Below are 9,923 nucleotides of genomic sequence, written 5' to 3' on the forward strand. Positions count from 1 at the left end.
ACACCAGAGGCGGATGCGGCGAGGCTGGGGTACACAGGCGGTGCATGCTGTGGAGATAAGATCGAAAACATGGTGCGCTTCCTGTGCGAGCGGCAGGGGAAAAAATAAAGGAGAAGAGAGGAGGTCCGCTCGACGAGACAGGCGTGCGGGCGGTCATGTCACCAAAAGAAGAAGGAAAGGAGAGAGAAATGGGGGGTCCGGTACAAGGACGAAGGCACAAGAGTCAAGAGCCGACCGGATGCTGGGAAAAGGAGAAGTGCACAGTGCACAAAGGTGGTGAGCACTGCACGATGCCGCGGCCACGTGAAAACGGGACGATAATTGACCCGACACCGACGGCGTTCGCAGGGCACGCAGCGAAATGACCCAACATGCGTAGCGGTCAACTAAGCACAAGGCTTTGGACAAGACGTCCACTCAGACTTTTACGACTATCCATGGCTAACCTTCCGTTACTACTCTTCTTTTGCTTTTCTTCCTTGACCACATCCGTCTTTTCTGTAAACCCAGATCATGTCATACTTTCTTTCTCCAAACCATCTCTTGTTTACCTTGATAGAACACCTCTGCATCAACCCATTGTGGACTTCCCATTTGAACACTTAAACATTTCCAAGGAGAAAATTTTTAAAACAAAACGGTACGGCGGTGTAACTTGGTAAAGGTACTTGGTCAACAACCTCGATACCAGCGTGTGCCGAGCAGCGTCACCATGTGGCAGTTGTTCCATAGGGAGCCCTCGGTTTCGTCGTGGCACCAAGCTTTTAACCAGGCAACTACTACCAAATTACACGCCATGAAGGCAGTGGGGTCATAGACCACAGAATAAGGGAAGTATTGCAATGGAAAATTCAAACAACAAGGGTTCCCTTCACAACAAGGGATAAAGAATTCAAATCCAACGACGGATTTGGTTTAAAGAGATCCAAGTGTTCTCTTGGGACATCCACCATTAGTCGATACAGTGTCCTATATTATCCAATCACGGCTGATCTGCTGGTATCTGAATGGCAACTTTTCTTGCAACTCACTTAACATCGCCCTTGAAAACTTGGAGCACGTCTAACGAGACTTAAAGTAAAGGAACACAATAAACACAACGAAATAATTAAAATGCATATTCCAACGGTCTTATATGGGTACAACATACATGCATTCAGGCTCACATTCATGGCCTAGCATTCACCTATGTTTGGATGATCTCAACAACTATGGACGACAACAACGGCAAGAGTACAATATAGGGGGATAGCAACGAAAAACACTACTACTACGGGTACAGCGCCCCAAGGCAACTAGTCTACATCCTTGCGGGACAACGGCTGAGCGAGGGGAATCAAGGGTTCTTCTTTGGACACTTCCGAGGGTGGAGGTGCGGGTGGTGCTGCAACACTGGTTCTTCTTCTCTCTGGCGGGTGGATAGGGATCCCTTCTAAAATTGGGGCATCCTGCCTTTCAGCAGCCATCGTCCTCCGCTCGGCCCTGGTGAAAAGATAGGCTACCTGTAGCTGATGGACATGCCGATCTTTAGCCTCCTTCAGAGCGTCCGACATGGCAGTCTCCCGGCTCTCAGCAGTTGCAGCACTGGCATGCGCTTCGGCGAGCTGCACCTGAAGCATCCGATTGAAGATCTCGGCTTCCTCGGCGCACCGAAGGCACGCCCTCAGCTCCAAGGCTTGACGGTCGTACTGCTCATCCAGAGCAAGCAGGTACATGGTCAAGTGCACCATGGTGAGACTGTCCTCTTGCACATCTCGTCCTTGCAAAGCCTCCATGCGGGCCCTCCATGCCCGCCGATTCTTGTCCAAAGGAGGAAAGAACCGCATGGGGGTACGGGCAATGGGCTCCTCATAGATCTGGCAGAGGTACCGCAAGGCTTTGCGGGCCACAACCTGGTATGTGTCGATGAAGCAAAACCCGGTTGCGGTCACACTCTAGGCTTCAGTGATGTTGGGAAACTCCTCACTTTTCCCGATGTAGACGGTAACCTCACACCGCTCAGTGCCATGCTCCTCATACTCCCGGCCCTCATACTTGGGGCGATCATTGACTCCGAGCTTTTGCAGGGTGGCATGCAGGATTTTGGGAAAACCCTCAATGTTCAGGCAGTAGGTACTAACCCAGGCTCCTGCCATCTTTGGCGGTGGTTGCAAGGAAGGCTGAGCGAAAAGCTGGCTCAAAGGAAAATAAGCGAGCTAAAGTGCGCTGAGTGGTGGTACCAATGGCTAAGTCAGGCTCTGCTTATAAAGGCAGAGCGTTCAGTGGTCCTGGCACGGTTCACCAGGGTTCCCGCGCGAGATCACTATGGCGGATCGACCAAATCCCGCGCGTTCGAGGCGAGCGACGTGCGATGCCATTACTGACTAGTACGACTGTAGGGCAAGGGTCTGACAAGAGCGTAGAAAGGGGGTACAGAGAGACATGGGTCACGACTGGCGCAAACCATGGGCGAACGCGAAACACGAAGCCACAGTACAGACCTAACTCTAGAATAGGAACGAGTCAGACATGCATAATACGACACGCGTGACACCTAAGGATGGTGTATCTGCAAGTAATATGAGTACTACAATGCACAAACAGGATATGCATGAATGCACATCCTATACGTCCTTCCACTGTTGCCAACATATAGGGCAACCGTTCTTAGATTTTTGGCACATCGTTCTCTCCCTGTAACTAGTCGATACTATCGGACTATGCTCGAGTCAGTGTACCTGCAGAAAACTTGATCAAGCCTATCTAAGTCAGCAGAGTGCCATCTATCCTGGATACATAACCATAGTAATAGGGCTACTTATATAACTTCACATATAAATGTCCTAACTTTTTGCAACCTTGGGTTGTCAAATTTTAGTTTAGAAAAGGTTTTCGAAGCCTTGCTTTCTCATTTGCGCTTTGATACCACCTGTGGCAGAACCGCCTAATCTAATGCCTCACAGGAGTGCTTGTCTTCCATTAGACACTAAGCGCTCAAGGGAGAACACTAGATTACTCGGTTCCGTCGGGCACACCCCACGGGAGACCCCGAAAATCCACATTTTTGCCATCAGGATCACAAATGAGAGAATAAAGCTTACATCATTCGTAACCATTTCTTACATCACTTTTAATACAACATCAGAGTATAATATTTATTAATATAACAGCGGAATGAAATCATGTTATCAGAGTTATAAATAATTTAATATACAGCAGAATATAAACATGTGATCAAAATTACAGCGGAAATAAATATCTAATCATGGCATGATGAATTATTGATACGTAAATTATGACACAGTTGTAATACTTTCATTCATAAAAACATTTGGTGAGAGTTATAAATAACGACTACGATCACAACGTAAAGGAAATCCTCGCTGAGCCCACCAGGAGGAATCCACACACAAAGGTCAGCTCTAGCATCCACCTGTCACCTGCAACAGGGAGAATAAAACCCTGAGTACTCAATTGTACTCAGCAAGACTTACCCGATAGGAGAAAAGAAAAGACTCTAAGGATATGCAAGGCTATTTGGTTTGTGGGTTTATTGCATTTGCAGGAAGCATTACTAAGCGTGCGTCCTTACATTCGATTGTTATTAATAGCCGCATTGGTTCATTAACTAACCATTCTATGTAAGCACCTGTGCTACTTTCAAGCAGGTGGTAAGCAATCAGATTTCCTTTGTCCATCTTCCATCTTTCAGTTCTTACTATGATGCTAAACCGCAGACAAGCCGTACCGGATAGCTCGGCGATTCGCGAATCAATGCCCCCAGCTGGGTACCCCGAAAACACACGCCCGCTTGTACCCCGGGCACAAGCAGGACCAACCCATCACTCTCCTATCCCGGGTGTCCAGGTCCCCATCCAAACTGGGACTCCAAGCCCCCGCCCCTGAGTCCTGGACTCAGTGCGGTGCAAGGACCTCCTCCACCAAAATAAAACCCTAACAGTCGGTCCGGAAAGAGCCGGATCCGCAACAAGAGAGCAACAAGTCTTCCAAGTGCCCATACACAAGTATGTGCTCGGGATAATAAGTATGTGACCTGCCTAGAGTCATATGCAATGATCGGTCCTTAACCGACCAGATAGGGAAAGACGGTGTAACCAAGCTATGACCCGCCTTCGCGGTGACACAACTTCTTACACCCACCAATACCCAAATCATATCCCTGCCCGGTCACCATTTTCCTTTCCACCATTTTATATATTCCAGGTGATAATCATATTGTAACATATTTCCTATATCTCGCGAGTGACAGGCAATCACTCGACTTCTATCGGAGTCCTGTAGCATAGTAATCTACACGATCCTGTCATACTAGTAAGACTCATAGGATAAAGATATATATATATATGCAAGTGGGTTTTTCATTCAACTCCTTAAAACTTGATGCACAAATAAAATTTAAACTGTAGAAAAGTAGGGGTTATGCACCGGGGCTTGCCTGGGTAAGATATATTAAAAAGTTAGTGTCTGCATCTTCAGATCATCCACCATCCACTGGATAGAAGCCTACTGCATCATCTCCTGGAGAGAATACCCTTACACCATCTTCGAATTCCCAATCATCCTTCGCTTGATCCGTTGATCCATCATCGTACCTATATGATATGTATGCGATGCAATGCAAAGATGTAATTAGTCAACTGCAATCGTGACTCGCAAAATACGACAGTACGCCTCTCGAGTCAACGAGCTAGTTCTAACGACGACCGTACTTAGGCTACATATACACGTTGTCGAATAAGACGTTATTTCCCAACGATTATTTTAGTTATATAAACCCAAGTTGCTTCTTTATTTTGTTTCTATCACTTTAATCTTTATTCGCAATAGGACATCATTATCTATCTAGCCAACTAATTATTCCGGAGCTACAACAATTACAGTGAGTACCTAATATTGCTAGGGATCTACTGTACAAATTTCAGATTCAGCAATATTACCAATTCATCACAATAATTCCTACAAGTTCTCTTTTTAGCAATATTAAGCATTTTAGAATAATTAGAGCAACCCTAAAAACATACCGAACCTATGCGAATAAAATACACTATTACGTAGATCACGATTTTAGGAACTCAACCAATCTGGTTTCACTATTTTTGGACACTTACACAATTTTTATCTCGCTTTTACAAGTTAGCTAGAAACATATATTAGCAAAACATTTAGAAAATAGAGAGCCAGCGGCCACGCCCTATCAGTCCAGCAGCCGAGAGCACGCTAGGCCCAGGCGGGGCGCGGCCCAGGCACGGGGACACGGCCCAACACAAGGGACGGGCACGAGCGGCCCAGTCGGGGATCGAGCAGGCCGTCCCAGGCGCGCGAACACGGACGGCCCAGCAAGCCGTGCGCGCGGCCTGCAACCAGAAGCGGCCAGCGGACACAGGCCCAATCGACGCAGGCGGCCAGCGGGAGTGGTAACCGGCCAGCCCAGCGGGGCAGCGGCGGCCCGACGTGGGCGAACAGGCCCTAGGCGCACGATGCAAGGCCGCAGCCCAGCAAAGGTGTCCTCAGGCCGGCCCAGCGTGGCAGGTGCTCCGCACATTTGCGAAAAGGCCCTCGTTCTTACTTCGAAACTAAAGCGTAGTCCAGCAGGTACTATTCATTCGAGTCGCGTATTTCGCACTAAGAACCTTGTATAAACTTTTGGTTTGGATTCATACCCTTAGACCTCCTCTTCTTCATTCACCAAAGTAGAGCACCGGCAGGGAAGCTCCGGCCGGCGACCAATCCCGGCCGGGAAGGCACGGCGGTGGCAGAAGACCCGCCGGAGAGTGGCCCGGGAACTCGCACGACCACGACCCGGCCACGGCAAGGCCCGAGCTGCCCCACGGCAGCCTGCCCGTGCAATCGCGGAAGGTGGCAAACCGGCAGCGGCGGCTCTGATTAATGGCGACTCGGCGAGGACAGGGCGCGGGCGACCGGATGGCAGGCGGGCACGACGGCCACACACCAGCGTGACGGAGGAGGAAAAGGAGGGGTGCGGTGGTGGTGGGAGGCGCAGCCACGACGCATCAAGCGCCACGGCACCGGCGGCATAGCGTGCTCGCGCACGGGCTGAGGGGCACGCATACGGGAGAAAAAGGACGGCGCTGCAGACCCGGGGCAGCAGTTCCGAGCAGCCGAGGGGCGCTCGCGCACCCCCGCGCGCGGTGGCCTTGCAGCGGCCACGGCGAGGCGGTGGTGCAGGCTGGAGCAGCAGGTCGCAGGGAGGTGCACGAACCAGTGTGCTCGGACTGGGGCGCGGCACGGTCAGACGGATGCTCGCGCGAGGCAGCAGGGCTCGGAGGCTGGTGAGGCGGCTCGGCGCGCGAAGCTGGGACGCCTCCGCTCGGCTGCGGTGGAGGAAAAACGCAGCCAAGGCGGGCGCAGGCGCAAGACAGCAGCGCGACCAAGGGCTCGGTGGCGCCTGCGAGCCCGGTGACTCGGCCTCTGCGGTGCGGCCTAGCGGCTTGCTCAAAAAGCAGGGTAGGAGACAGCAGCAGCAGCTAGGACGGCCGGCCTGCATGCCAGGCAGAGGGAATAGTGGTGCAGCGACAAACAAAGACAGAGAGACACGGCAGACAGAGACTGATTGAAAGAAAACAACAAGCCACAGTCGGTCAACTTGTACAGAGAGGACAGATTTTTACTGCCAAATAAAAACTCTCGTCACCGTTCATGCATATAAAAATAGACCCGTGAGTCTATATATATATATATATATATATATATATATATATATATATCATTCTATTTATTAAGGACTTTTATTCTATTATAACAGTTGCTCGTCATGCCGAATCTTAAAGATCAAATCGTTCGATAGCATCGTTATCGGACATTCACAAATATTCCTACGCACGGTGCAGTTTAACTGGAGCGTTTAATTTGAGTTCGCGAAACTAAGACACACAAGATTCGCTTATCACTTCACGTATGTTTTAAATCAAAAATTCCGAGAACTCGTTACGGAAATTTTACTTAGCCCTAAATCGCGACGCTAAATAAGCTCGTAACACCAGGGGTGTTATATTTTCTTTCCTTCTACAACCTCTCCACCAAAGGATTTGAGATCAAAATCTTCCCCCCTTAGTAGAGCAATTTTTAGGAGGTGCCCAAGGTCTCCCCACCTTTCTTTCACGGGTTGGAGTGAGTGACCCGAGAAGAAAGAATGTGCTGCATCTGTTTTATATGGGGGGCATTTGTAGGGGCGGCTGGTGATTGAGCCGCCCCTATAAATCGGAGCTATAAATACGGGGCCAGTTTTAGGAACGGCTCAATCACTAGCCACCCCTACAAATACCATTTCCAGGGACGACTGGTGATTGAGCCGCCCCTACAAATCAGACCCTATTTGTAGGGGCGGCTCGTAACACCAGCTGCCCCTGCTGTTCTATTTGTAGGAGCGGCTGGTGTATGGACACCCAAGCACGTCACTATAGAGACGGCTCCATCACCGGTCACCCTAAAAAAAAAAATCGAACCATTACCCAAAACAAAAATCGTTTTCTACGTGGTGGTCGACGCGGACGGTCGCCAAGCAGACAGATCGCGGCCACGGTTCGAGGCACGAGGCGCATGGCGCGGGCTGGAGTGCGCAGCGCGAGGCGCGGTTGGCGTGCGGTGCGAGGCATGGACGAGGGTGCGCGGCGCGGGGACAGGGGCGTGTCGGTCTCATCCAGAAAAGGACGGACGCCATGAGGATATCGTTCAGACTTCAGAGAGACCTGATCCGGGTCCAGCCAGATCAAAGAATATCTCTGAATGATACGTCTTGGCACAATATAATATAGAGTTAATATAATATATAGTTTCACGTGTGAACCGGAAATAGCAACCGGTAATGGTGTCATTATATATAATCGTACATGGAGTCTCTGGAAAGTGACTAACGGAGAATGAACCAACCACCTTGCTGGGAGTTTTGACTCCACGGCACACGGAGATTAGTTTGGACAGTACAGAGACTAGCTCTATCAATTCGTTAGCCTGCAAACCTCAAATTCAGCAAAATGCAGTAACTGGACTCGTGGAGTTAGGTTGGTAAAGCACCCTAAATGAATTTACACATTATATGCAACAATAGCCTCATCTCGGGAAGTTTCAACTAAATCTTGTCAAAGGCACTTATCACACTATTTAAAAAGAATTTCACAAGACGAGCCATATATGATTAACAAAGGTTGAGATTTTTAGCAGCCGCCTCTGTTAGTGTTCAGGGGTCAGGGGGGTAGGTCTTAGCTAAACGGTTGTATATCCTAAGAAAACTAACTCTGTTAAATGGCTATTAACAGTGGCAGACATTGAAAGGTTGCGTCCTTAAAAACTGATTGACAGAGGTGGTCTCTAAAATTTTATCCCAAAAAATTTAGTAGCTTCAAAGAACTTAGACGAATACAAACTTTATACCAAAATTATAGAGCTTGATGTGATCTACACTATGTAGTAAATAATTTTTTATATTATTTTTCCTTGAAAAGTAGTATTAATGATAGACACACTATATATCCACGTCAATCCATAGCACTTTGAGAGAAGGTCGCCATCTCTTATTATCACACATAAAGAATACAGGCGGCAAAAGTCTGCTTGCAAGTTGCAACTCATTACGAGTTTACACACACTACCAGACATAGGGCACAAGAGCTTTGATCCTGGACGGGAACTCGTCGAACTTGGACGCGTACCACCTCCTGGTGGCCGAAGCTCCGGCCGGCGAGGTACGCCGCCGTGCCCACGGCGACGGTGTAGCGCGTACAGCGTCTGCGAGATCATGGCGAACCCGAAGAAGGCGAGGATCTCGAAGAGGTAGTGCGGGCAGGTGACGAGCCCGAACAGGCCGCCTGTAGGGATCTTGTACCCCTTCTTGTCGCCGCCGTCGCCTCCGGCTCTCAGCCTCGAGAGGAGGCGGTGGTGGTAGAAGTTGCCGGCGAGGCCGACGGCGAAGGCGAGCACGCCGGGGTAGAGCAGGTCCACGGCGGGCTCCGGGAGGCCGCGGCTGAGGTGCTGCACGTAGATCATGGTGCCCCCGTTGAACAGGTAGCAGCCGGCGATTAGCAGTGACGTCGCCAGCGGCATGCTCCCGCTGTACCGGTGGACGAAAAGTACCTGATGGAGATTCGAGAGAGAGAATTATATATACCGTGCTCTGTAGTAAAATTCATAGAGCAGTAAAAAGAACACGTGGTTCGATTTTGGTTTTTTTTTACGTACCTCGAGGACGCGTTTGAGGAAGTGGACGGCGATGGCGGCGCTGAGGAGGTGCGCGCGCGCGCCGTGGACGGCGCCCGGCACGGCGAAGGAGGCGAGCGCGGCGACGAGCGCCGGGGCGTAGAGCAGCAGCATCCCGAGTCGGCTTGACACCAGGAGGGCGCCGGCGGCCCGCTGCTGCTGCTGCTGCTGCGTCTCCCGTCCCTGGCCGCCGCGGCCGCGCCAGAACTTGGAGTAGGTCAGGTTGTCGCCGCGGAACTCGGAGATGGCCAGGAAGGCCATCACGACGGCACCCGCCGCCGACGCCCCCGCCACGAACGGCGACGGCGCGTACAGGAACAGCGGCGTAGGCCACGTCATCTCTTATTAGCTCGCGCGACCAGCTTGGTTCGTGATGAGAAGGTGGGACGATGGAAGGCGGAGGTGATCGGCGGCGATCGAGGTGCTCGAGGAAGGAGAGGCAGCAGGAAGGGAGGCCGGCGCTGGCGGGGATTCTCAGTCAGAGCTGTAGGACGGTGGCTTTGGATGATCCGATCCAACGCTGGCAGAACCGAGGCACGTCTTTTATAGCTTTGCGCGCGCGGCACGACGCGGGGAAAAGAGCAGCTCAGCCGCGTCGCGTCCGGTCGGTAGAGTGTGAACGCAGGTGCAAGTAGAGAAATGGGATTCGCATTCGCAGCAGACGATACGGTGTGAAGGCTAGCTTGCAGTTCGGTGCCGTAGCGAAGTCTAGT

At 50.9% G+C, this 9,923-nt stretch overlaps 1 pseudogene; it reads right to left on the reverse strand.

Moving 5' to 3' along the window:
• Positions 1–8,406: 8,406 nt before the first annotated feature.
• On the reverse strand, positions 8,407–9,715 carry LOC136545237 (uncharacterized; annotated as a pseudogene).
• Between the last annotated feature and the right edge of the window lie 208 nt (positions 9,716–9,923).

This window comes from Miscanthus floridulus, chromosome 3 (assembly GCF_019320115.1).
Source record: "Miscanthus floridulus cultivar M001 chromosome 3, ASM1932011v1, whole genome shotgun sequence".
NCBI classification, from domain to species: Eukaryota; Viridiplantae; Streptophyta; class Magnoliopsida; order Poales; family Poaceae; genus Miscanthus; species Miscanthus floridulus.